Source organism: Cupressus sempervirens, chromosome 2 (genome assembly GCF_028749045.1).
Source record: "Cupressus sempervirens isolate cs-2001-9-10 chromosome 2, ASM2874904v1, whole genome shotgun sequence".
Taxonomy (NCBI): Eukaryota; Viridiplantae; Streptophyta; class Pinopsida; order Cupressales; family Cupressaceae; genus Cupressus; species Cupressus sempervirens.
Genome location: NC_143119.1, coordinates 129,964,376 through 129,992,060, shown reverse-complemented (window position 1 = coordinate 129,992,060; position 27,685 = coordinate 129,964,376). Strand labels below are relative to the sequence as shown.

The 27,685-nt window shown below is 35.9% G+C and overlaps 2 pseudogenes; both read left to right on the top strand.

Annotated features, from left to right (window-relative positions):
* Positions 1-697: 697 nt before the first annotated feature.
* Positions 698-1,807, top strand: LOC149571385 (glycine dehydrogenase (decarboxylating) B, mitochondrial pseudogene; annotated as a pseudogene).
* Position 1,808: 1 nt separating this feature from the next.
* Positions 1,809-2,845, top strand: LOC149571384 (glycine dehydrogenase (decarboxylating), mitochondrial pseudogene; annotated as a pseudogene).
* Positions 2,846-27,685: the final 24,840 nt, after the last annotated feature.

Here is a 27,685-nt window from a genome sequence, read left to right as displayed (position 1 = left end):
AGAGATACACTTCATCATTTCTATCTATCAACATCCAAATGTCAAGAAAATGATTTGATTCAATTTACAATTCTAATGATTTCTTCTCCATTGCATTGATTGCCCAACATTGAACCCCCTTCAAATGTAGATTCAATCACTATCTCTAGATCATCAATTGGAATCATTAGAATAAGGCTTCTCTTTCTGCCAAGTTGTTTACAATGTGGTCAAAGGATTTGGTGTTAATTAACATTACCTGGCCCTCTAATCACTGATTTTAAAACCTTACAGTCACTGGTTGCATCCTCACTGGGATCAGAGTGATAGTATCTGATGGCCAAAATATTTTGAGTTCAAGATTTTAATTCTAAATCATCAAAAATTCCTCTTGCATAGTTCAATGTTGCAATCAAACCATCTTCAGTGAAGACTACCTTATATTTCTGACTACTTACTTCAAGCCAATGTTGTTCTATTCAACCTAATTTAGAGGTTAAGAAAACACTATCTAAAAAGTCTAGAAATCCGCCCCTCACCTCTACAAAAAATCCTCCCTTCTACCTACACCCACAATCAGATTCTTCCAATAATCAGCTCTTCTTCACCATGTCTGGGCTTATAATATGGAGCAGGCTCGATCTCTATAAAAGCTCTGTAAAGCAATGATACCTTTTCCCACCACCAAAATAGTGCAGTGTTGGTAGAGTAGGCCAACATGGCCAATACCTATGGATTCCCCACCCTGGATGTGTTGATTGATGCTACAGTTCCCAAGGGGATTCAAAATGGTGCCCTCAAGCTCTCACACTTTGATGGTGGTCTCATAGAATTTTAACTCATTTTTCACATGAAGTCCCTAACCACCATGAACAAGCCCTTTAAGTCATTTATTGAGATGGGATGCTATGGTACCCATGTCCTTGCTATAATCATCCATAATATAATGAAAAGAATCAACTGGCATGATCAGTATACTCCTTACCATGTCAAAATTTCTCACGGTAGACTAGAATCTTTTTTGAATCACTAGAACATGATATCAGATCTTACATGGCTCCCCATGTCAAATGATTCTCTTTTGGATGAGGCCACTACTGGTTTTGAGGCTATGGTGATATGTAATAATATAACCAAAGATAAGAAGAAGACTTTTGTCAATTTTAGTAACTCTCATCCTTAGACATTTGATGTGTGCCACATAAGGGCGGGTGGATTAGGGTTGAATGTCATGAAATCTGATCTAAAGGACTTTGATTATAGTTCCAAGGATGTTTGTGGGGTGCTTGTTCAGTACCCTAGAATAGAGAGGGAAGCTATTGATCACTCTTATTTTGTTAAGAATGTTCATGCTAATGGTGCGAAGGTTCTCATGGCCACTAATTTGTCTACACTAACAATACTGAAGCCTCTTGAGGAATATGGGGTGGATATTATTGTTGGGTCTTCTCAGAGATTTGTTGTCCCCATGGTCTATGGGGGCCCCTCATTTATCTTGCTTGGTTACATCTCAAGAGTAAAAATGAATGATGCCTGGAGGATTATTGGAGTCAATGTGGATTCCCATGGGAATCCTGTGCTAATGATGGAAGGGAGCAACACATCAAGCAAGATAAGGCCACCAAAAATATCTACATGACACAGGCATTAATTGCAATTTATCTTCTATGTATGCAATCTATCATGGTCTGGAAGGATTGAAAAAAATGTAGAATGTGGGCATGGTTTGGCGGGAGCATTTATCACTGGATTAAAGAAATTGGGCACTGTTAATGCTGAGGATGGTCCACTCTTTGATACTGTAAAGGTTATATGCTTATCGTTAAGCAAGGGGAGATGGGCATCAAAACTTCTATCATTACTGTCTCAGCTCATGGAACAAATCCTACAACTGCTGAAATGTGTGGCATGAAAATTGTTGTTGTTTGAACTGATGCTAAAGAAAATATTAATATAGAGGAACTGAGGAAGGATGTAGAGGAAAATAAGGAAAACCTTGTAGCGCTTATGGTTACCTATCCTTCAACCCATGGTGTGTATGAGGAGGGTATTTAATAAGATATGTTAAATCATTCATGACAATGACAGTCAAGTGTACATGGATGGTGCAAACATGAATGTACATGTTGGATTGACTAGCTCGAGTTGAATTGGAGTGGATGTATGCCATCTCAATCTTCACAAGACATTCTACATTCCACATGGAGGTGGGGGTCCTAGTATGGGGCCTATAGAAGTAAAGAAGCATTTGGCACCATTTTTACCATCACACCCTCTGGTACCAATAAATGGAATTACTACTCCTGAAGGAAATCCACAACCACTTGATACGATATCAATAGCACCATGGGGCTCAACCATGATTCTGCCAATATCATATTCGTATATTACAATGATGGGTTCATAGAGACTTACTTATGCATCAAAAATTCCCATTCCGAATACAAACTATATGGCTACGTCTCTAGAGGATCACTATCCTTTACTTTTTAGAGGATAAAAAGAAACATGTGCCCATAAATTCATTATTGATTTAAGGCATTTCAAGATATCTACTAGAATAGAACCAAAAGATGTTGCTAAATGACTTGTGGACTATAGACTCCATGCACCTAACATGTCATGTGTAGTGCCAATGAATTTCATGATTGAAGCAACAGAAAGTGAAAGCAAGGTGGAGTTGGACAGGTTTTGTAAAGTGCTCATTTCAATAAAAAGGGAGATTATGGAAATTGAGAATGGGAAAATGGACATTAAAAATAATGTTCTAAAAGGAGCACCTCATCTTGCATCACCAGTGATGGAAGATGAATGGAAGAGACCCTATTCAAGGGAGCTTTCTGCATTCCCTACATCATGGGTATGAGAAACTATGCCAAAAGTTTCTAACACTGAGAAAAATAAGAATACCATTCATAATAGGACATCCTTGCAAGATAAATACCTCTCTATCTACAAATTCAATAGACTAGAAGAATATAGAAGGGACATGTTTGAAGGATGGAAAAGTGTCAAATGATGGTTGTGCCACATAATTAATTTAGTCTAGTGTATCTCATCCACCAGCTCATTTGTATGAATCTACTAGATTGGATAATCATAAAATTGAAAGAGTAGAGGTAAATTGTACTTTAGGCATGACCAACCAACATGGTTATCTAGGGCAGCAAAGAGTTAGAGATTCAGTTCAGGAAGAAAGGAACTTATATCCAGATAGACTTATTTCCATAACGAGGAAACATGTTGATGTGTCCAATCAGCATGGTATTATAAATTCTGAACCTGATCCTCAACATATTGTGGAATCCCAACAACAGAATGATTTGGCTATTAAACATACTAGTTTGGTGGCAGATAATGTGTATAGAGAGACAAAAAAGTATAAATCCTTATGTTCTGGAACAACAAGCAGGGTAGATAGAGTTGAATGAAGGCTCTGACAGGAATAAAAGGAAACACAAGGCAATGGATTGTCACAGATAGTTCAAGAATTGACTTTTCCCTAATATAGAAAATGGTGCAAAACTTAAAGAGAGAAAAAAAATAGTGCACAAAAAGTCAGTGAACTCAATTAACATTTATCAAGTGGATTTGATCATCTCAGGGTCAGGCAAACTTCTATTAGTGAGGAATAAAGTAGAAGATACAACTCCATTGTAAAAGACACAATTTGTAAGACAACATTATCAGGGCCCAACTCGTGAGTAAATTAGGAACCAAATGCTGACAAAATATCCTTACAACTTTATTCAAGAAATTTTTTTGACTGACAACCATTGATATGTTGCCACAACTTAATTTTGGAGTTACCTACAGATATTTCAAATGCACTGTCAGGGGAGCTTCCACAAATTAGACTAGACAGTCCATGTCAAATCTCTTCAGAATTGCATATAGATTAATTCTCACACGGTGGTGATCCCAGTTTACTAAAAGAAGGGCAGCCCAGGCATTCAAGATCTAGGTAGAACTTTCTGCCAATTGATTCAATAGAATTTAGGCAACAAAGTCAGCAATCTTGTGACTTTTCAAGATTTGCTAATAATTTGCATTCAACCCAGGATCCACTGTACAATTACATTAACATATCAGAAACACAAAACCAGTTACATCATTTGCATCATACTTTAGGTGTTGGTTAGGTAGCCATGCCTCTCACACCATCAAAACCAAATCAGAGTACCATAATGGAAGTTGGGTCAACTGTTGCAGTTACAACTAAGCCATCTACATCAAGTTTGACACTAAATCTCTCACCCTCTGTTCCATTTGTTAACCATTCTGTGCAGATTGGGGAAACAACATCCTCAAGATTACTCAGCCAAACCTCACTGGTCCTCTTTCACGTGAGATAGATAGGCTGAAGAAAGATAATGAAAGGATTAAAGAGCTGCATGAAGAAGAGGAATTACTATTTTTTTCTAAGCTTTGATGGTTTTCTATTTAGGAAGTGTCAATTTTTTTTTCTATTGGCTATCTAATTGCATGAATCAATTATAACAATTTTGCCTTTTTTGGTGTAGTAATTTTTCTTCCTGGGTTCTATTTGTAATTAGGTAATTAGAATCCCTACATTTAGAAATAGTTTATGAGTTCAAGATTGTTTGTTTTCAATGTTGCAGTCAGCACAAATCAAAGCCTAGTTTCAGCAAGAGTTTGAAGATCTCAAAAACAAGTATGGGACATTACTCGAGGAGAAGAAGATTTCATTTGAACAAAAGACAAAGAACATTGATGAAATACTTGTGAAAGTTATCTTGAACCATGGAATTGATGAGTTGATCTTTCAAGTTACCATATTACGTGCAAATAATGCAGATTTCTACAACAAGTTAACAAGGATTTTGTTTTGTGGATATCGGTCTTATGAATCGATTAAGACTCTAATTTTATGAGCAGATTCTTTACTTTAAAATGTTTGCAAGTTTCCTCTTATGGGGAATCGGGTTTGAGAATGAGAGCTGATTTGAACTTGAAATTTACGCTTTGTTAAAGTGTATGTAAAATGATCACAATTATTTATGCATGCAAAGTTTTCAGATTAACATATGGGCTGAAGATGGTATTGGTTAAGAAACCATAGAGCAGATATCCTAGTTGAAATATGTGATTTTTGATGAAAGCTTTGGTTTTTGCTAGGTGGGCTTATCCTTGTGTTATTGAATTTGAATTCAATCATGTGGAACCAAATGTGTATTAGTTGTTTTTGGGAGTTAGTTTGAAAGAAAAGGGCATGTTAGGTGTTAGGCTGCAATATATTTGTAAATATAAATGTGAGAGCAGATTGTGTGATTGAATTAAGTGCCCTTGATGATGCTTATGCACTTAGCTACAGGGGTAAAAATGGAATTTGAATTGAACTTGGATAACCGGTTGTTTTCTTTTGATTAAAGTTTCAATGTGGTAGAGTGAATGCAAGGATGAATAGCTGGCCTCTAATCAGTAACCTGACAGAGATTGATGATGTGAAAATGCGGATTTGGTTGAAGCTTTCAAAAGTTCCAAGATGCTCTGCATCAATAACAAACCTCGTGGGTGTTTCAGTACTACTATTACCAGCATCTAGTAATCTAACAATTACTCTGGTATTAATTTTTCCTATAAATTATTTTTTATTCAATTATCTTTTATATATGTTTACAAGTAGATATTATAGTATTAAATTAATATGTCAAAGGCATGTTTAGTTTTTTTGCATTAAATATTAGATCTAAAATCTAGTTAGAAAAACTCAAATATTTTGTATCCTTAATAGAGGCTTGTAGATCTGTAGTTTGATGAGTGAGATGCTACTTCACTTCCATAAATATTAAAAGACTTAATTTACACCTCCTTTCATATCTCTCTCTCACTGGTTGGAGATTGCCTGATTGAGTACTGTATCTATTGTTACATATTTCCAAGCAAAGTCTCTAGGGTTGTCACTACCTCTCCTACTTGTGCATGCCAATTTCTTTTTGGAAAAATGAACATTAAATATAGGAAAGCAAAAAGAACAGACAGAAAACAAAAAGCAAAATAAAAAGTATAGAAGGTTTAAATGCTTTTAAAAGAGAACTTAATAAAGCCAATTATTGAAAAATCTTAACAGTAATAAAAAAATAAAATAAAAATAAACATATACCCTAAATGTGTTTCAAAATACCTTGACATTCAAGTAGTAAAAAAAATCAAATCACATAGCTCAAATAGCTTGAAATGCTTCTATTGAGAGCTGAATGAGACCTGAAACAAGAACTGAAATGCCTGCAAACTCTTCTGACATCAGTGGCTAAAATATAAGGCAAAATAATGAAAGTTGTGAACTTTTTTGGCTGGACAGTATTATTCAAGTGTATATGACCCTTTTTTGACAAAGTATGGGTTTTTGCCAAGTAATTGGCAAGCTGTCCACAATAATTTGGGGCAGAGTCATGCCATGAGTAACTCATGAGCTGTTTTGCCAGACAAGTTTTTATTTATGGTTCCAGCACCTTAGCACATTTATAAGCTAGCTCTTTTTAGAGTCCCAAAATATTTTTAATGAAATCCTGTTCAAGATAATCTTGTAACCTTGAAACCTATTCACACTACATAATTATACAAATACTCATGAGCATATTCCCAAAATTGTAAACTCCATTTCATTTTAATGTCCTTAGTCAACATAAATGAGACCCTAGCTCGTCTTTTCAAATTGGTAGATATTCCTGGACTATATCAGTGTATCTTTGTGCTTCTCACTCGTATCAAGTGGGAAAAAGACAACCAAATTCTTCCTAAAACTGCACAATTTGGTCTTTGAGTCACCTTGATTGGCTTCTTATACAGAGAGATCTGTTAGTTGTTTGCAGACTGATAAACCCTTGGGTAGGGTATCCAGAGACCTTAAAATGTAGAAACAAAGTTGAAATTCATGTATGATGCGCTCTTCTCTAAATCCACCAGCACTACCTTTAGTAAGATTGGTAATATTATTCGTGTTGTCAGCACCTATTTACTTGGAGGGTCTGGCATGTTAATCTATACTGGAATGAATGTCAAACCAGCTCAGAAATTTGTTACATATGTTCTCATTTCTGTAGCGCTAGTTGTAGAATTCTACCAGTTGTGCAGAATTGCCCAATCAAAGTGGACTATGGTGCAGCTGATTTGCACACATATTCAACTTCTACGACGGCCAAGCAATTGTTACTTGTTGAAGTTCAAGCACATACAGCTAGCTACGTCTTTGGTTGGGAGAGTTCGGAAGGCTCATCCAAATAAGTACTAGAAGAAGAGAATTACACAATACTCCATGATCGATGCTTGTTCAAGTAATTGGTCTTCCCTATGGCTTTCGTTTCAACGTGTTCAAGAAGCTCTGAAAAGCTTTATCTTTCAAAGATGAAGACCAAATGCTCGCCTGATCAAGAGGTTTCATATTGTAGGGCACAGGTTTACAACTATGATGAGTACTTATTTATCCACACTTGGCAAATGGGATAATTCAAGAAATTCAAAGATTTTTAAGGACGATATATGCTTGAAAGAATTGAAGAAAGGATAGTCTAGTGGAGAATGTGGAGAAGCGTTGGCTGCCGGCTGGGCTAGGGTTTTTCCCTAGCCTGTTCTTGGTGTTTGATCTTTACTATTTTTTTGTTCTGTTTGGATTGCTAGCTACTGGACATAATTTGCGTCAGTGTTTTTGGAAATCTTCTGCAGTCAATTTTGGATTGGGGTTTTATTGTTTGCATGGCAGGGCCTAGGATTTCTTCTTCGTTGGTGAGAACAGATGGTTCTTCTCCAACTATGCATGCAATGCGATCTGAATCATTTTATTCAGGGGAGAGCTCCAAGCTGAAAAAAGTTAATGGTTGTTTTCCGCGTAGCCATGATCGCCCTATTCTGGTTATTCCTCCAACGGTTGTAATGGAGGACATTGATTATTGGACCAAGCATGCTTTGATATGCAAATTTCTGATGCAGGAGCATCCAGAGGTATAAGGGCAATCCTGTGTCACCCAAAAAAATGTACTTAGACTTAGTTTCTATTTTATGTCTTTACATTTTTGGATACCCTTTTGGCTCAAATAAAGGTTCCAACTCTCATAGTTCAACTATCAGTGCATTTAAAAATCCCGAAAAAATAGGAGCATGCAATATGACCATCATTTTGGTGACCTAGAAGGTGTGACTTGGCCAGATGAATGTAATCGAGATTTAGAGCATTCCATAAAAAGAATCAGGTCAAAAGGCCCCACGGTTTGAAAGTTATTGCAGTTTTTCGGGTTTTGGAGACCCCCTAAGAATGCTTCAAAGTCAGGTTTGGGGCATTAAATGACCTCGAAAAGGGTCGAAAAATGGGGGACAAGCAAAGCTTGTCCATAGGGCTATAGAGCGCTTCGAGAGCTTTCCGAAAATGTAAACGGTTCGTCAATCGGAGTTACGGTTCAAAAGTTATGCCTCCCGAAAGTTCGGCTACCGTTTCTGGATTCTTCTAGAATTGCACCGACTTCTAACGCAGCTTCCGGAACCTTCTATTTTGTCGGTGGATGCCTACTAGCACTTTCTAGAATGTACTCCTAGTCCTTAACCCTCCGGGGTCTATTTAAGGAGTTTTCTGGCATTGTAAAAGGCAGTTCGGATTGGAGCTTGAGAGGAGGTGCTAAAAGGAGAAATATTCTCCAGATTTATGCTATTGTAAGCCCGCAGGGCATGTTTTGAGTTTATTTTCTCTGCACTATTTGTACCAGCTTATTTTCTCAGTTAATATATTTCCCCTTTCTATTGTGTCTATTCTGGTTGTTGGGTCGTGTACCCATCAATTTCTTGGAATTCGGATTTCCCTATCCGCTCTTGAGGCATGGATCTGCCGCTCATGGCAGGTGGAAGGCGATATGGAGATCATGTTGGCAGGGAATAGTTATTTTTTTGTTGTATTCTCTTGCATGTCTGATCGGGATCATGTTTTCGAAGGAGGCCCTTATTTCTACAACCATGTGGGGTTATTTGTCAAACCTTGGCATTCAGGTTTTAATTTTGCTGAGGATCTCCCTTCAATAGTGCCAGTTTGGGTTCGCTTGCCTCGTCTTCCCTTGGAATTTTGGCGTGAAGACATCCTTCGACAAATTGCTACTTTGTTGGGGAACCCGGCTGCGATCGCACATCAATCCCTCGATAAAAAGGTTATTTCTTATGCTAGAATTTGTGTTAAAATTAATTTGAATAACCCATTACCAGATTCTTTGGAAATTTGTATGGGGGATTTTTCTTAGGTGCAGCAGTTAGATTATGAATCTCTCCCTTTTCGTTGCCGGATTTGTCATGAGTATGGTCATTTACTGCGTCAGTGCCCCCGTAACTCAAGTTTCAAAGGAGTGGACGGTTCTACAGCTGGCAATACTGGTGGTTTGGCAGATACTACAGGGAAAGGACAATCTCAAATGGCTAATACTACCAAGGGGATGAATCCACGAGATGCTACAGGTAAGGGTAAGGCTCAAATGCAGGATAAGGATGGATTTACCCCTGTTCGCCCTCATGCTAAGGGTCGTGGTCAAAAGAGGCCTTTGAAAGAAAGATTATCTGATTCAAGTTTTAACCGCTTTGAGGTGCTGGATAGTATGGTTCTAGAGGAGGGTATTCCTCCTCCTATCTCTTCTGATCCAGTTTTCCCAGATGAGAGATCTGTTCCTAATGATGCTTGTGGGGCATCCCAAGTTGTAGTATATCAGAACTGTGAGGTCCCTGTAGCTCCTGTGATAGAGGCTCTGGTGACTCCTGCAGTGTTGGAGGATAATGATGTTGTTTTAGCTGATTTGGTTAAGGATGTGCTACCATCAGGTAAGGGCAAGGGTTCTCCTCTCCCCTTGGGGTTGATGTCTCGACCCTTTAAGCGGGCTTCTTCTACTCCTCCTCTAAGGAGTGGGCGCAAAACAGACCAAGAGAAGATTAAACTCACAGGAGATATATTGATTGAGTCTGGTTCAGTGAAACCTTTGGATTCTCATTTTCCCAATTCTACCCAATGATGATTATTCTCTCATGGAATGTAAGGGGGTTGAATAGCATCCCTAGACAAAAAGCTATTCATAACTTGGTGGTTGATCATAGCCCTGATGTTTTTTGTATCCAAGAGACTAAGCTCTCTATGGAGTCTATGGTCCAACATGCCTCTAGTATTTGGTCTCATGGCCAATGCCAGTGTGTTGGGGCAACAGGTAGTGCGGGTGGTTTAGCTATATTTTGGGATCCTCAAAAAATTTCTCCTCTTGGCTGGATGTCTTCTCGCTCAGCTCTCTCTATGGTAGCTTCTGCTCTAGACTCAGGAGAGGTAATCATGGTTACTAATGTGTATGCACCTGTTGATCTTGTGGGAAAGGAGGAACTTTGGGAACATATTCAATATGTTAGAAATTGTCATGCTTATCATCCTTGGGTGTTAGCAGGGGACTTCAATTCAGTTTTAAGTCTGGAGGAGAAGCATGGTGGTTTGGCTAGATTGGGGCCTTCTTCTGCTCTTTTTCGGCAACATATATCTCTTTTGCATCTCTCTGATGTTAAGCCTTCTAATGGTCTCTATACCTGGAATAATCACAGGACTGGTGTTGCTGCTATCTCAGAACGTCTGGATAGATTTCTTGTTTCTTGCTTCTGGGTTAGTGGCACCCGTACTATCTCTTCAGAAATCCTTGATTGGAGGGGTTCAGATCATTGGCCAATCAAATTTTCTGCTATAGGGGCTTATGTTACGAAGCATTCTCCTTTTAAGTTCCAGTTGATGTGGCTTCGGGACTCCTCTCTTCATGATTGTGTTTTCTGTTGGTGGAAAGATGGTGCTCCTGCATATGGTACTACAATGTTCTCATTTTCTAAAAGGCTTCAATATGTTAAAAGGCAGCTCAAGATATGGAATAGGGAATGCTTTGGGAACCTTCACTTTATGAAGAGGCTTGCTCAAGAAGATCTTGATGTCATCACAAGGGAGATTAGAGATCGAGGTTTCTCAGAGGATCTTGGCAAGGCTGAATCCCTTGCTTCTAGAGTTCTAGAAGAATGGGAACTTCGAGAGGAAATTTTTTTGAAGCAAAAGGCTAGAGTTGATTGGCTCCAGGAAGGTGATCGTAACACTGCCTTTTTCCATAAAACAGTGCAATCTCGCCAGAATCAGAGCACTATCTCTTCTTTGGTTAATTCTCAAGGTATCCAACTGAATTCCTTGCCAGCTTTGTTCCAGGAGGCTATTTGGTACTTCTCTACCCTCTTCTCTGAGGACTCTCCTCCTACTGATAATGAAGAAGATCTTATTTTGTCCTGTATTCCTTCCCTTATCACTCAGGAAATGAATGATTATCTCATGCGTCCTATTTCTTTGGAAGAGCTGGAGGAGGTGGTCTTTGGCATGCCTAAAGGGAAGGCTCCTGGTCCTGATGGCTTTCCAGTTGAATTCTTTCAAGAATTTTGAGACATCATTAATTATGATTTGTTGGAGGTGGTTAAAGAATCCTATGCTAGCAAGCAAGATGCTTCGAGCTTTGAACTCTACATTCTTGACTCTTATTCCTAAGAGAGAGGGTGCTAATCAATTGGAGTTTTTTAAACCAATTGCCTTATGTAATGTGGTTTACAAAGTTATTACTAAGTTGATTACTGAGAGATTGAAAAGGTGGCTTCCCATTATTATCTCAGAAGAACAAGGTGGTTTTGTTGCTGGCAGACAAATTTTGGATGGGTTGGTTATTGCTACTGAGGCTATTCACTCTATGGCTACTTCAAGGGAGAGAGCCATGTTTGTTAAGCTGGATATGGCTAAGGCCTACGATAGAGTTAAATGGAGCTTCCTAAGGAGTATTCTTCTTTCTTTTGGATTTAGCTCTGACTGGGTGAGTTGGATTATGAGTTGTGTTACTTCTGCCTCTTTTTCTGTTCTTATTAATGGTCAACCTTCTCAACTATTTGGTGCTTCTAGAGGCCTCCGCCAGGGTGACCCTCTCTCCCCATATCTATTCATCATCATGGCTAAAGGCTTGGGCAGATTCATTAAGCATCAGGTGTCCTAGAATTCTATTCAAGGCTGGCGGTGGGGTAATGGCTTACCTTCTCTTTTCCATCTTCAATTTGTTGATGATTCTGCTCTTGTTGGTCTTGCTAGGATCAAGGAAGCTGAAGCCTTTCGACATGCTTTGGACGTTTATTTGGCAGCTTCAGGCCAAAAAGTTAATGAGCACAAATCTTCCATTTGCTTTTTTAACACTCCTGATTCTATTCAGCACAGGATTGTTGGTATCCTACGGTTTCAGATAGGATCACTTCCTTTGACTTATCTTGGCATCCCTATTGCTGTTTCCAGGCAGCCACGTCTCTTCTGGCAAAATTTGATTACCAAGCTTCAGGATAAGGTAAATCATTGGACTCATAGATGGCTTTCTACTGCTGCTCGGGTTACTCTTCTTCAAGCTGTTATCCAAGCTCTTCCTACTTATCGAAGCATGGTTCACACTGCACCTATTTACTTTCTCAAGGAGTTTGATGCTCTTTCTCAACAATTCCTTTGGAGTGGTAATTTGTGTAGTACTAAATGGAGCTTGGTTAATTGGGCAACTGTTTGTAGGCCTAAAAAGGAGGGTGGTCTTGGTCTTCGATCTGCTCTATTGAGTAGTCAAGCTTTGGCTGCTAAACTTTATTGGTGATGGTGCTCTGGGCAACATCAACTTTGGGCTCGTATTATCACTCATAAATATTTTCATGGTGCCGATCCTTGCTTTGTTTCTACACTTCCTCTTGAAGGTCGTGGCTCAATGGTTTGGCATACTTTGAAGACAGGTGCGATGTTGGTAAAGAGGGGTCTGTTTTGGATATGTAAAGGAGGTTCTCAGGCTTTGTTTTGGTCTGGTGCTTGGGATGGATTCCCTTCCATTTTATCCATATACCCTCATCTTCAGCCTCTTTGTGACTCTTTTCTTGCCGCTGGATGGGATAAAGTGGCTCATTACAAGACTCCTTATCAATTGGGACTTGTTGTTGGTTACAGATGGAAGCATTCTTCTGATTGGCCTCCTGGAGGTACAGACATGGATCGTCAGGAGCTTTCTCAAATTCTGGCCTCTAGAGAGTGTTCTTCTTTGCTTGGTCATGATGTTTTGGCTTGGGGCGGTACCTTGTCTGGTAAATATCATGTCTCTGCTGGGTATCAGGAGATAACTAGACAATTATTTGGGGATGCTGAGGTCCCTTGGTGGAAGCAAGTTTGGAATAAAGTTTCTTGGTCCAAGTGCAATTTTTTCATGTGGCTAGTGGCTCACAACCGTTGTCTTACTTGGGATAATCTTTGTAAACGTGGATTTCAGGGCCCCTCTTATTGTGTTTTGTGTGGTAATGGAGAGGAGTCTGTCTCCCATCTGTTCTTCCATTGCTCCTATTCTACTCAGATATGGCACCTTTGGTGGCGCGCTTGGGGTTGCTCTTGTCGGCATGCTTCCTCTTTGCCTGAGTTTTGGGCCCGCTTGGGTACTGCTCCCTCCAAGTCTTCTTTTCTCCATGCTGCTTGGATTGCTGGCCCATCTTTCATGCTTTGGCATATCTGGTTGGAGAGGAATCGTCGCATATTCCAAGATGTTCGGCTTGGTGTTTTGCATCTTTGGTAGAAAATATCACATTCTCTTTAGGAAACTATTCTTGTGAAGTGTGAGCTTGATGGGGGTATGGACCCGGTTGATCTTGCTATCTGTAATCACCTCAATTTTCATCTGCAGGATGGGGCTGTTGCTCATAGGTTTCCTTCTATGTCCAAGTAGCTTCATCATCAGAGGAAGGGTCGGGTTAACCGGGATGGGCACTGGACTCCTCCTCCCTGTGGAGTTCTGAAAATTAACACTGATGGTTCTTCCCGTGGGAATCCTGGTCCGGCTGGTATTGGCGGAGTGGCTCGTTGTAGTTCTGGGGATGTTAAATTTTTCTTCTTAGTTCATAAGGGTGATTATACTAACAATCTCATGGAAGCTCAGGCTATTTTATATACTGTGGAACAGTGTTGCTTGCGGGGATGGAGTAAGATTATCTGTGAGTTTGATTCCCAAGTAGTGGTGAACATGCTTTCTTCGCAAGAGCTTGAGGATGTTAGTTGGCAGCTGGCTACTGTTGTTAAGCAAATTCTTTTCTTCTCTTCCTCTTTTCAGTTCATTAGGTTCACGTATATTCCTCGTGAATGGAATAGAACTGCTGATTGTTTAGCCAAATGGGCATCTAGTCATGATCCGGGTTGGAATATTATGGATAGGAGGCAACTGTCCTTTGAGATGGTGCAAGAATTTGATGATCTTGTTGCTCAGGATCGAGCTCCTTGTTGAGCTCTCCTTGTTGTATTCATTTCTGTCTTAATAAATTTTTACCCCTCTTTTTGCGAAAGATTTTTAAGGATTTAAAATTATTTTCATGCATCATTTAGTCAATTAACATTTAAAGACACAGTAATTAAAATAGATAGAAGTTACTTTGCATGCATACACAACTTTATATTGATCACTTAAGGATAAATGTGAATTTCTGAAAGAAATAATTCATTGAAACTACTTCCTAAATAACACAATAGAAATATACATAGTATAACAGTCAAATGTCTACAATATTCATCATTTCACTAAGTTTTATAGGCTTCAAAGTCCGTTTCTTTACTATCCTTTTTAATTATTGCTTTCCACATCTTCCCTATCTCAGTTCTTTAGTACTGCAATAATACCATTAATATTGTGCATTGTTCCTCTTTCAAATCATGGAGCTTCTACTCTGTACTAGGGTCATTGACCTTGACATAGATGCATATATCACCGTCTTTGGTTGATCTATGGACTGCTTATTGATAATTATACTTTATCTTTCCACAGCTACATATCTTCTTAAACATTCTTCACTAATACACATTGTCTCAATTAATGTTGTGACTGTGCTTGTATCTTGTTTTTGTTGGGTTTTTGATGCATATTATTGATTTGAACAACCATCTCATATCATATGACAGTCCTTGATTATTCTTTGCTCCCAACATTTTTATACCTCATGTGTTATGCATTATATTGACTACTGTGATGCATTCTATTTATGATCTGTTCTAGAAGCACAATTAATTATTGTATTGCAAGGGAGAAGTTAAAACATTTATTACAACATACTTATGGGATGTGCATTATTAACTATCCTTTTATCTAAGTACTATCCTCCTTGTGTCTATATCATGACAGTAATGTATCCTTTATCAAAATTGTTGCCCATGCTATGATACTACTACTAATCTTATGTAATCTGCCCTATATCTGTAAGAATGCTTCCTCTGTTAGGGGAAAACGAGATCAGAGGTAGAACTTTGTTCTTCGAATCATGTTCAAACTTGACTGCTCTAATTCTGATACTTAACACAGAGGATATAACTAGATTATTCAAGAAATGCATCTTGATATCTTACTTGTATTTGAATCCTTCAATTAATAATGCTGATGCTTCCTTCTTCTAATCCAGGTGGATATAAGTATACAGATCGCTGGTAATAGCATGTGTTGTATTGATGTATTTCCAAACAATCATGCCACTTTGTATATATAAGGATTGAGGTGTTGTGTCTCATGTAGAGACATGACTCTACTTGCCCTTCAAGCACATAGGGTCATGTCTCTATATGATACAACCCTTAACAATTATCCTTAATCATTAGTTAGATCCATTATACTCAATCATATTTGGTGCTTCAAGAAATCCGATCATGATCAGTATTTAGCAATTCATAACTTCTGATCTCAATCAGTGATTTAACACAATGAAGCGGCTCAATATAATAGTGAATAATGGAATCATATTCTTACTGTGATATGATTTCTGCATATGTACAGAGTTTGAACAGATCAAATCAGTTTAATAAAGTCCATTAGAATACTCTCATACAGATATATATATATATATATATATATATATATATATATATATATATATATATATATATATATATATACATGTTTCAGAACAAAAGGTTTATTCTTGTCTGAAAATAAATTTATTATATTCTGAATGCTTATATCCTGCAGCCAGAAGTATATCGCCTATATAGCCTACTTCAGATAAATGGCATGACACATTAATTGAGTCAAAATGTGCATTTGGTCTGAGGTTTATAATTATTATTTCTATTGGTTGAGTCTTTTTGGTTGAATACTTACGAGAGAGAATATTATTAAAAAGCATCCGCATCAAAAGAAAATCATGGGACATAGCCAACAAATCCGGTCCTCCCTATCAATGTGGTGATTGGTCTGGATCCAAAGTCTATGGGAACCTACCTGAAAGGAACCCATGGAGATATTCAGAGCGTGGCTCCAGTGCCGTGACAAATAACCTGAACGTGTAATAATCCCATCCTGAATATCCATAAATTGCTCAAAACATTATTACTTTTCATTTCTTGATGTGTTTCAATAATGGAATCTGATCAGAAAAAACAAATAAAAATAAAATCTTATCAGTGGTTTGAAGATTGTTTTGATGCTTTTGAAAAAAGGGGGACTTGTCAATCCAGTCCCTAGTGCGTAGCTTTTTCAGTTATCCCTAGTGATCTCATCTTAAGCTTCACACGCACTTGCTGTGATTAAAGATTTAGTCAGTTGCTAACAACTATTTGTCACTAGATTTTTTTCATCAGAAATAAATTGTAATGTGGTTCCACTTTGACTTGTATCTGGATGCACTAATGTTTGCATTGGCTTTGGCTATCTTGCAGGGCGTGTTGTGATCTCAATCAGGTCCCTGAGAGGCCTAAGATAAATTTAACTAGCTAACATGATATCATTTTTGTTTGGCTAACATGATGCCAGATTCAGACAAGTTTAATTAGCTAACATGTTATCAGATTTTGTAGAAATGGCTAAATTCAATTGACCGTCATGATATCAGATTCCTTTGCACCAGAACTGCTAGATTGCTAATAAAAAATCTACTCAGTCAACATAGGTTATCACTGTAGACACATCAGCAAATTTGGTAGAATATTTACTGTCTGAGCTTGCATAAGATATATTAAGTGAAAAGATTGTTGAAGATGATAAAAGTTGACAACATTTATGTCAAACAAGATGTAAAAACAATGTCAAATGGTTAAACAAGGGCACCAACAAAAAAAATCAGCTTTGATTTATATGTTTAACAGTTTGGACTATGGAGAGTCCATTTTCTGTCTTCAAAATGAACATGTGAGAGGAAGATTGCATTATTGTGGGTTGTGGGAAAATTATGTTTATGAGAGGGGAAGGTCAAAATTGTAGTTTTAATATTTTAGTTCTGATATTAATTGAATTCTTGCAAATTTGTTTCGAGTATGGTGATAAGTCTTAAAAGGGAATAATACTATGTTTTTGTCTCATACGTCATATTTCATGAAACATTCAATTCACCATTATATCATTAAGGCAGTTTCTCGTATTCAAATGAAATCCTCCATGGTTCAGAGTTACTATGTTAGAAGTTCATGGTTTCTCATTGCCATTGGATTGGTTTTTTTTCAGAATAACTTATTTCATTATTCTTATTTTTCTTCTTCTTATTGACCTCGGACTTGATGTTTGGAGAATCCGTACTGTACTGGCGCAGGTTTTCAGTGTATTTGTTATCATATTTTGCTAATTGAATTTTGTGATATTATCTTGATAATACTTGATAATATAGTCTACTGCATGTAGTGAGGACTATTATTAAAACTTATTGAATTATTTAGATGTGGTTTGTTGTTTGTGATAATATGCTTCCTTTCTTGTGTAGGTATATATGGCTTCAAGGGTGAGTCTGTCAATATTACAAAGTACATGGCAGATTTAAGATTACAAGATTTACTTAATGAGGACTGTAACATGGCTAAATTTCCTCAAGTCGAAACTAGGGAAAGCCAAAATAATAGTAAAAAGCTTCTGCAATGTGTGCAAAAGATTTGTCAGATACTACCATCACAGTCTAACACATCTAATAAGAATACAAAATTACTGGATGCCAACAGCAATATGAAAGGGGAGCTTTCTATATCGACCACAGACAGAGAAAATGTAGGAGGAGAAGCATCATTACCAAGAATGGTAAGATAACTATCGTTTACGTATAGGAACATTTTTTATATTTACATCATGATATATTGATATTCTACAGAACAATTTATCCTCTCGTTGTTTGATTTCTGTCATTGTAGGACAGATGAAATTCTCAGAAATGAATTTAGCTGAACAATTGTATTTTTTCTTCTTCTTTTTTTCTCAATATTTGTTAATACGTTCTCAGGAAGTTCATATCAGTGATCCTTGTGAAGTCAATTTCAAAGATACAGCGATGGAAGGTCTGGGACCAGACTTTCCAGTGAATATGCTCCCGCTCTATGACGCTAATGAGTTCTTACAAAATTTGGGAATTTGCCCTATTGAATCTTTGGATAGCTTGATATCACAAAGTCCAATTCAAAAGATAAATGGATTGAAGGGTTTATCTTTCCTAAATTCTAAAACATCTATTATATACAATGGTAGTATTCCTCCTTTCTCTTGGTCACTTCCTTACTCCGGGCCCTACAAGAGCATCCTAGAAACTTGTAGGTTTTCAGCAACTCAAAGTATAAATACAAGACAGTGGACTCAAGTAAGTGGCACCCAGTCTATGAACAAATATTGCTTAGGCAATTCTCAATCTGCAAAATTTTCTAGTTTGAAATTGGAAACCAAAACTAAGTTTGAAGGCTCCATAGATGGACCTGATAGCATTCCTTTGGTTCAAAATTTTGTGTCTGAAGCTAGAGATAATAGAGACATTAAATTGTGGAAAGGTAGTAGCTTAATTGATACTAGTTACCTGGCTGAAGTAGAGAAGTCCAGGGGCAATATGTCTTCTACGACCCAAAGTTTGGAGTTGAAGCAATAAAAATACATCTATTTATGCAGTTTCCTAAAGTTTTCTGTTGTTCTTTTGTATTGTACAGATCTGTATGGAATAGTACTGGTCTAAGGTTGATTGTGAATGATAGAGGAATATTTTGTCTTTCATATGCACTTGATTCGGTAGATTTTCACTGTGTTTTAGGAAAGTTATGATCAAATTAGTGACTGCCACTTCCAGATTTTTCTATAACAGTCCTGTTGCAGCAATCTGTACCTTTATATTTCATATCTTGATCTCAGACCAATTGGGATTGAACGATATGTGAATCTACTTTGTAATGTACTTCTCATCGATATTTGTTGAGTTGTGTTTGAAGAGAGATGTATGTAATCAGCCCTGCTGGCTCAACTCTATCCAACTGCCAATCCTCTGTTTTAGTTTAGAGAAATGTGTATTTTTTTGTGTTGTTTTGAAATTACATATAAATATCATGAACTTCACAAATCATTAAAGACATGAAATGGAAAATTCAAACTTGTAAATCTCCTAAGGCTTCTATTTTAGTGGAATTGGAACTGTTGGATCACAAACAATTCCACTATTGTCAAAAGAATGATGTTTGGGCAGCACAAGTGTAAAAAGTCTCCTCGGTTATTTGTGCTTTACTTAGTAAATCAAAAAACTCTTAGGCTTTTAGTAGGCTGTAGCCAGCCAAAAAAACTCCTGCACAAGTAGCCTTCATAATAGACCAATAAGAACCGCCTATGCTCATTTTATGTTAGATATCCTTGTTTTAATTATAATCCCTTTTGTTAGTGGAATTCTTTTGACATTAGTGAAATTGAAACTATTGGATCACAAACCCTTAGCTTTGCTCATGGTAAAGACAGGTAATCAAATATGCATAAATTTCAGACAAAAAAGTGTAGTATTGTTGTTAGATCCTCTTTACATGGATGAAATTTGTCACTTTGAAACCCTGCTTTACTCAAAAAAAAATTGCACAGTGCTGCATACATAAGAATGAAAGCCTTTGTTTCTTCTGTGAGCAGCAGTGATTTGAATTACTATATAAATTTGAACAGTGAATAGCGGCCTTCATAGATCCATAGAAATTCATCTCTTTTGCTTTTTAATTGACTGAGTAGGAAGGTGCCACCTTTGGCTAAAATCTCCCTTGGCACAAACCTTAGGTAGATATTTAACATATTTTAGCTAAATGGTATTTTCAGGTAGAGAAAATGAGTGGGAAAGTCACTAGAATGTGCACTTAAGGAAATTTTAGATGTCAAATTCAGGAGTATATTGGTTAGAGGTAGGACTCATGTCCTTTAGTTTTACTGGCGGCGACCATAAGATTTGAGACCAATATATCATTTAATTGAAAGCGTAAATAGATTGTCTCATGATGTTGGTTGCCATTAATACTTTTTGGCTTTTACACTAGATTATAATCTGATTATAATCCATGCTCAACATTTCAGACTAATAAAATTTAAATGAACTGAATTAAAAATATCTAAAAAATGGCGGGTTTGTGATATTCAAAGCTTATTAGTTTTGGAATGAAATTTTCATGTTAAGTATTTTATTTTTCATTTTTCTTTATGATACTTGTATCTATATCTGTAGCAACTCGGTGTTTTATTTGCAATGTTGCAACATTTTGCAATTTAGAAGTTTGCTATATGCTTAAAATTTACTATCTTTAAAAATGATAATGTAAAACCTCGTAGAAAAATATGACTCTAGAATGCTTCTATATTTATTGTAGCTGACTGAGGCTCGTGCACAAGCTGGACTCGAATCTTCCAACTTGATTGTGGGTATCGATTTCACAAAAATGCAAGGAGTGGAAAGGTTTTCCTCTGCCTTGTCAATGATTTAATTTTTCTATTGGTTTTAGAAATGTTTCATGTGAAGTTGTATAGCGTTTATGCTTTTCCTTGGTTTCAGTTAGTAGCTTTGCAAGCTTTGTTCTCTTTGTTTTAGTAGAAATAAAACCATTGTTATAGAAGTTAGGTGCAAAGTCTTTTAATCAATAAAATTTACACCATCTTGGAGATAATTCAAATCCTTATGAACAAGCAATTTCAATTATTGGATGGACCTTGTCTACTTTTGACGAGGACGACTTAATCCTGTGTTTTGGTTTTGGGGATGGTAAGTTTCAAACTTCTTTTCATATTATCTTGCCAATTTGTTTTCATATGATAATTTAAAAAGTTCACAGGAGACAATGTGAAATGCTTGACACTAACAATACATTCTTGTTGCATTGTACAACTTCAACTCATGACCAACAGGTGTTCAATTTCTATCTAGATGGTAATTTATGCAACAGATTTGAAGAGAACTAAGATGATACAGGGAAATAGTCCCCAGCTATGACTTGTTGGTTAGTAAGGATGTGTATTTGATTAAGCTTTGATGTTCATGATAAAATGTAAATATAGAATGGCTTGTGTATTGAAGTCTTGGGATCAAAAAGTATGTCTTTCTAGAATGATTAATTGGGTTCATATTTATATTGTTCATATATGTAGTAGGTATTGAACATAGTTATGCCATTTACTAATGTATTTCATATTTCACTTTTTCCATCAGGGCCAACATCTTTTGCACCAATCATCGAAGCAAGGATCTGTATTGTGGAGCAAAATGGGGGGCAATACCATGTTCTTTTGATAATTGCAGATGGACAAGTTGTATATCATTTATTTATGCTTCTTTTTAAATGTACTATTAATTTAACAAATTGAAACTTCTTTCATCTTGTAAGATTAAACACATTTACTTACTAGGATTCTTGAATTATATGTAACATACACTTACACTACACACATTGTCCATATTGTTTATGCGTGTACCCATCCTTGGACACTCTTTATAGTGATCATTGATTTCCTAACTTTTTATCTTTCTATAAGTGTTCCTTGTTTTTGTGTTAGCATATTGATGATGTTTTTCTCATAATTTCCTTGTATGTATTTTGCCTATCAATTGATCTAATGCAAGTTAAATATTTATAGGTAACAAGAAGTGTTGATGGTGAAAATAGTAACCTGAGCCCACAACAACGGAATATAGTCAATGCAATATTGCAAGCAAGGTAATCCCATGTACATGATTTTATCATATTTTCAATGCTAATAAGTATTCTATAAACTTGCAACTGTAATGCAAAAATTCTTACGACTCATGCAGTGAATATCTGCAATTCTATCTTGATTTATAACATACAATTTTATTTTGAATATAGTTTATGTTAAAGCCCTTCCCGCCAACACCCATAAACATCCTTTTCATCATCTGTATCCATGTTGTCACCTCAAATACCATTTTCTTCATCTTTATCCATGCAAGCATACAAAATTGTAGCCCAATACCATTCAAATACTAATGCTCTTACAATGCTCTCCCAACTTCATGATATGTATCGTTGACTTCCATGTATAAACCAATCTAATATTTACATTTATACATCCTTTATGTAGTTTGTATATACAAAGTTCTCATCTTGTCTATGTGGCTGCCATTACATCTATGGGTGTTAAGCCTTGCTTTTGGCCTCCAATCATAGCAAGATGATGCTGAGCAATATACTTTTTTGTAGCTCCTTCCATTTCTGGTAGTGAAAGCTCATTTAGAAATTTCTTGGAAGCTCTTTTCATCATGTAGTGACAGTTCCTCCTGAATTGGAAGCTTCTTTTCCACCTAAATATATGAAACAAAAAAGCTTAATTATAAATAATTAGATGATATATTAAATAAAAAGACCTCAACAAAAGTATATGGTATTTAATCATAAAACTCTAAATAGAGAGGGAGAAAAAATACCAAGTCAACTTCTTGTTCCTCAATGACTCCTCATATTTCACAACCTGAGCATCTTCATTTTCTTTATCTAAGAAGCTTTTTCTTATCTCGAAAAGAGATGGACATTTTGTAGAGAGTGTTTGGTTGCCAATGCTTACAATTTTACTTAATTGAAATCCCCCAAACATTAACAGTAAGATCACCAATGCTATTCAAAAGAAAGAAATTGAAATATAAATCTATAAATTTATGGATGTGAAGATATAGGTTAAGCTCCCTACTTTTGGTCTTTAAATGTTGCTAGCTACCAAGAAATTAGAGTAGTAATAGTAGTCTTGTGCACATGTCATTTGTTTTTGTAGCACCATGACTTCCCCTTTCCAACATCATAGACTTGGTGGAACTTGTTGCAATGATAGGAACAAGGAACTAGTACCATTCTAGACCTCCATGGGAATAGCTTGGCCTTAGAAATGATCATTCAGATGGGTACATGTATATGCATGTTTTCTTTTCTAATAGTGAAGCAATGTGTAATCCATAGAGGGAGCACAAGTTTAAATCCAAGTGAATGTGGCATACTATACCCAATATTTTGGGGTTTGATTTTTTTTTGGTCTCATGGTCAATTCAAATGCATATATGTTGGAATCGATGTTTTGTAAAGTTTTTTGGATGAGGCTAGAAGAAGCTTGGAAGAGCTTGTTGCAGGAATGGAACTTAATGCTCTAGAATAGGTACATGCAGATTTTATCAAGGGTTTATAGATGAAAAGATGCTATCCTGAACAACAACACTACCATGTATGGCTTGGAAGCATTGTTGGCAATTTGACAAAGGAAGTTGTTGTACACTTTCTAAAGGTTGTTTCCAAAGTTGGGGGATTCACTTGCCAACTGCTTGTCACCATGGGTAAGATGCTAATGATACCATATTAATTGGTTTTAGCATTTTACCTATATGAATATGAAGATGATTTCTAATTGTGCATTTTGGTAGAACTTTAGCATCTTTTTTGTTTCTTGAATAAAAAAATGTAGTAGCAGATTCATTACTTATAGTTAGCATTACTAAGGTTTTCTATTATCAAATTTCTATATTCTGCAACATGCCCATATCAACAAGGTATAATTTTTTTGTTTGTTAGCATTCCTTTCACTACTTGCTCTTCAATTTTGATAGTCATTCTTGATTTTGCACTATTACTAAATGAATCATTATGTGGTAACTACTTATAATTTCTCTATAGTGAGAAGAGATATGTCTATTTCTTGAGTTTTTTTAATTTTTTATAGTAGCTTACACTAATTATATATAGAAACTAGGTATAAATCATTAAAGAAATAATTGGGATGAGATCAAAAGATAAGAACCAAGACAATGTAGAAAATTACACAATGTACGATCATTTTTCAAAGGGTGCTAACTCAATGGAAGAGCACCTTCTTTACAAGCAAATGGATGGTGGTTCGATTCCGTTGTGCCCTATTATGACCAAATTCACTATTAAACATGCTACTAAATATTTGATCAAATATAGTACTAGATATGCTACTAAATATACCTCTAAACATGTGACTAGATATACTAAATATTTGATCAAATATATGATTAAATATGCTACTAAACATACTATTAAATATGTGACTAAATCAACTATCAAATATACAACTAAATATGAGATTAAATATACTACTAAGTATGTGACTAGCCAAATATTAAATATACTACTAAATCATTACTAAATATACTACTAAATATACCACTATATATAATACTAAATATATCACTAAATCAATGATCAAAATCAGTTATCAAATACATGACTAAAATTGTTTAGTAGTAAATTTAATAATGTTATACATGACTGGATATTAACTACTATTAGTCACGTGACTAAGTTTAGTCATATATATACAAATTTTAGCAATTTTTTTAGTCACATATTGTCGTTCTTGTACTAGTGTATTTAGGAACAAAATGAATGAGAAAGGAGAAATCATAAGGAAAAAATCTAGATTGGTGTGCAAAGGATATGCACTAGAATAAGGTATTGATTATGGGGAGAAATTTGTCCTAGTTGCAAGATTGAAAGGAGTTAGAACATTAATTACATATTTTTCTTACAAAGTATTTAAAGTATGTCAAATCTAGATTTTTAATAGAATACTAGAAGAATAGTTTTACATTGAACAACCAAAAGGATTTGTTGATAGCAACAAGAAGAATATGGTATGTAAACTGTACAAAGCACTATATGGATTCAAACAAGCTCCTAGAGCATGGTATGAAAGGTTGTAGAATTATGTGGTAAAGATTGGTTTTGTAAATACTAATGATAAAAATAATTTGTACTTGAAAAATCAAGGTGGTAAAAGGATATTGTTGGCTGAAATATTTCTTGATGATATCATAGTCAAAAGAAAAATGTATTATGCAAATTACTTATAGATGTGATGTAGAAGGAATTTGAAATGCCTATGTTTGGGGAAATCAAATTCTTTGTTAGTTTACAAGTATTTTAGATGAAGCAAGGGATCAACATTACTCAATCAAAATACATCAAGAAGATACTAATTTTTTTTCGGGATGGAAGATTCAAGACTAGTCAACACACCTATGGCTATAGGACATAAGCTATTTAAGAATGAAAATTCTACTGAAGTGAGCTAGACATTGTATAGATCAATGATTATGAAATTACAATATGTTGTTTACAACAGACCTAATATTGCACTGGTAGTTGGAGTTGTTGCATTATTTTTGGCAAATCATAAGGAGAATTATATGATGGTAGTGAAAAGAATACTAGGGTATTTGAAAGCAACATAGGACTATAACTTATATTACAAGAAGAATGACAAGTTTTAAGTAAAAGTGTACACATGTGTGGATTGGGTAGAAATTATTGATGACATAAAAAGTACAAGTGGTGGAGCTTCTTTTCTAGGAAAGAGACTAGTTTCTTGGACAAGAAAGAAGCATAACTACATTTCACAATCAACAATAAAACCTGAATATGTAATAGCAACTATGAATTGTGTTGGTATCTCTAAACGTTAATGTCTATTAGTGTCAACAACTTAGTCATTTGCAAGATAGATTCAGATGGTCATCATTGCGACCGAGCTAATCTATATAGGCCAAGATATGCTATAGTGCCTACCCCTAGCTTTCTTTTCCTGTTGTATTCCCAAATTCTTTTAGGCCATTTTTATGATTATGTTTCATGATTAGTAGTACGTGGTTACCAGATTGGATTTGATGTTATTTCACAATCAATTTATATTTGTGATAAGTTAGTTATTTCATTTGTTCATGATTATTCCAATGATGATATATGTATGTTCATTTAGCATTTTTTAGTTATCTCATAATGATAGTTAGATTTGTGATTTATATGTGGTATCTAGGGACACTTACCCCATACTTGCATGTGAATGGTGTACTTGTATGTTTTACTTTATGTTTCACATTCCTGATGTGGTTGAGGGAACAAGTCATATTCACTTTCTACTCGGGATCTACATGATGCACCACACCACTTCCTACCATTTCCTATTTAGTTTGGATTATATGGGCATTTACATGCTCAAAATTTTTGGAGATTGTAGGTACCAGACATCGACTTCCCTAAATTTCTAGGATGAGTGTGCACTATTGCAGTATCTCAATGGTAAAAGAGGGGAGATAATCCTTGAGTCTAAATCTTAAACTTGAGCCAATTGTCCTAGAAAATAGGACAAGTGTCTAAATTATTGACCCTTTCAAACTTGTCAATGTTGGAATTACAATAGGAAAAGTAAAATTCTTGGGGCGCGGGGGGGGGGGGGGAATTAGTGCTTTAAACTTTGACCATAAAATATTCACCAATATCCATCTCATACATTCAACAAATAAACATAAATACCATGTAAAACATATACATCTAAAGCATGTAAGTAAGTATTTACACATATATTACACAAGTTATGATTACCCAAAAACCCTCCAATGAGAAGGTAAAACTGGGGTGGGGATGACACCCACAAATCTTCACTACTGCAATAATAAAGTGTATCCAATAAAGGTTACAATGTTTGACCATGAAACATGATCTACCCTATGAAAGGTCTGCCCTATTAGAGGCTTACAAAGACTATTAGGTCTTACCCTGTTAAAGAATTTCAACACCCTATTAGAAGTGTGTTTTGTGAAAGGACTTCAACTCACAATTAAGTAAGCACCTTTTTACAAGATTTCAATATAGCCTATTAGGACTACTCTGTTAAGAGATTTATTTGACTCACCTTTTAGAATGTCTTAGCATTGATCCTATGATTAGCACTCTTATGCTTGATGACATATAACCTCTATCTTGTTGCGTACTTGATCCTTCTTGATCATATGTCTCTCTGTTGTTCACTATTTCCTTCCTTTGTTCTCCATTAATTGATTATGTAATAAAATTCAGATCATGATACCTTGGTCACCATGAATTTCTTGGTTTGTGCATGCAAAACTCTCCTTGACCATTCATTCATTCCCTTTTACGCTCATGGAAACTTTAGGGTTCATGAGGGCACAACCCAAGACAAAATGAATACAACATGAAAAGGGGAAATTTATTATAAAAAAAACTCAATGATGTGCCCTATGGGCTTACAATGTTGTCTAATTTTGGAGAAAAACCCTCCTCACAATACCTTCTCCCAAACCCCACCAAACACTACATTTACAATGCTAGAAATGACCTTAAGTAACTTGAATTAGGTTTAGGGTTAGGGATACAATTTGGAATATGTCATTTGGCATCCATCACCAAAATAGAAGGTTCTAGAAAACTTGTCATAAGTAAGTGTAAAATTAGAAGAATCTAGAAATGGTAGTCCAACTTCTGGGAGGCATAACTTTTGATTTGGGATTTTGATTGATGAACTCTTTATATTTTTAGAAATTTCTCCAAGTGCTCTATAGCCCTATGGAATAGCAATGCTCATTCCCTATTTTTTGGGCCTTTACAAGCCCATGTAGTGCCCTAAATCTAACTTTTAAGAAATCT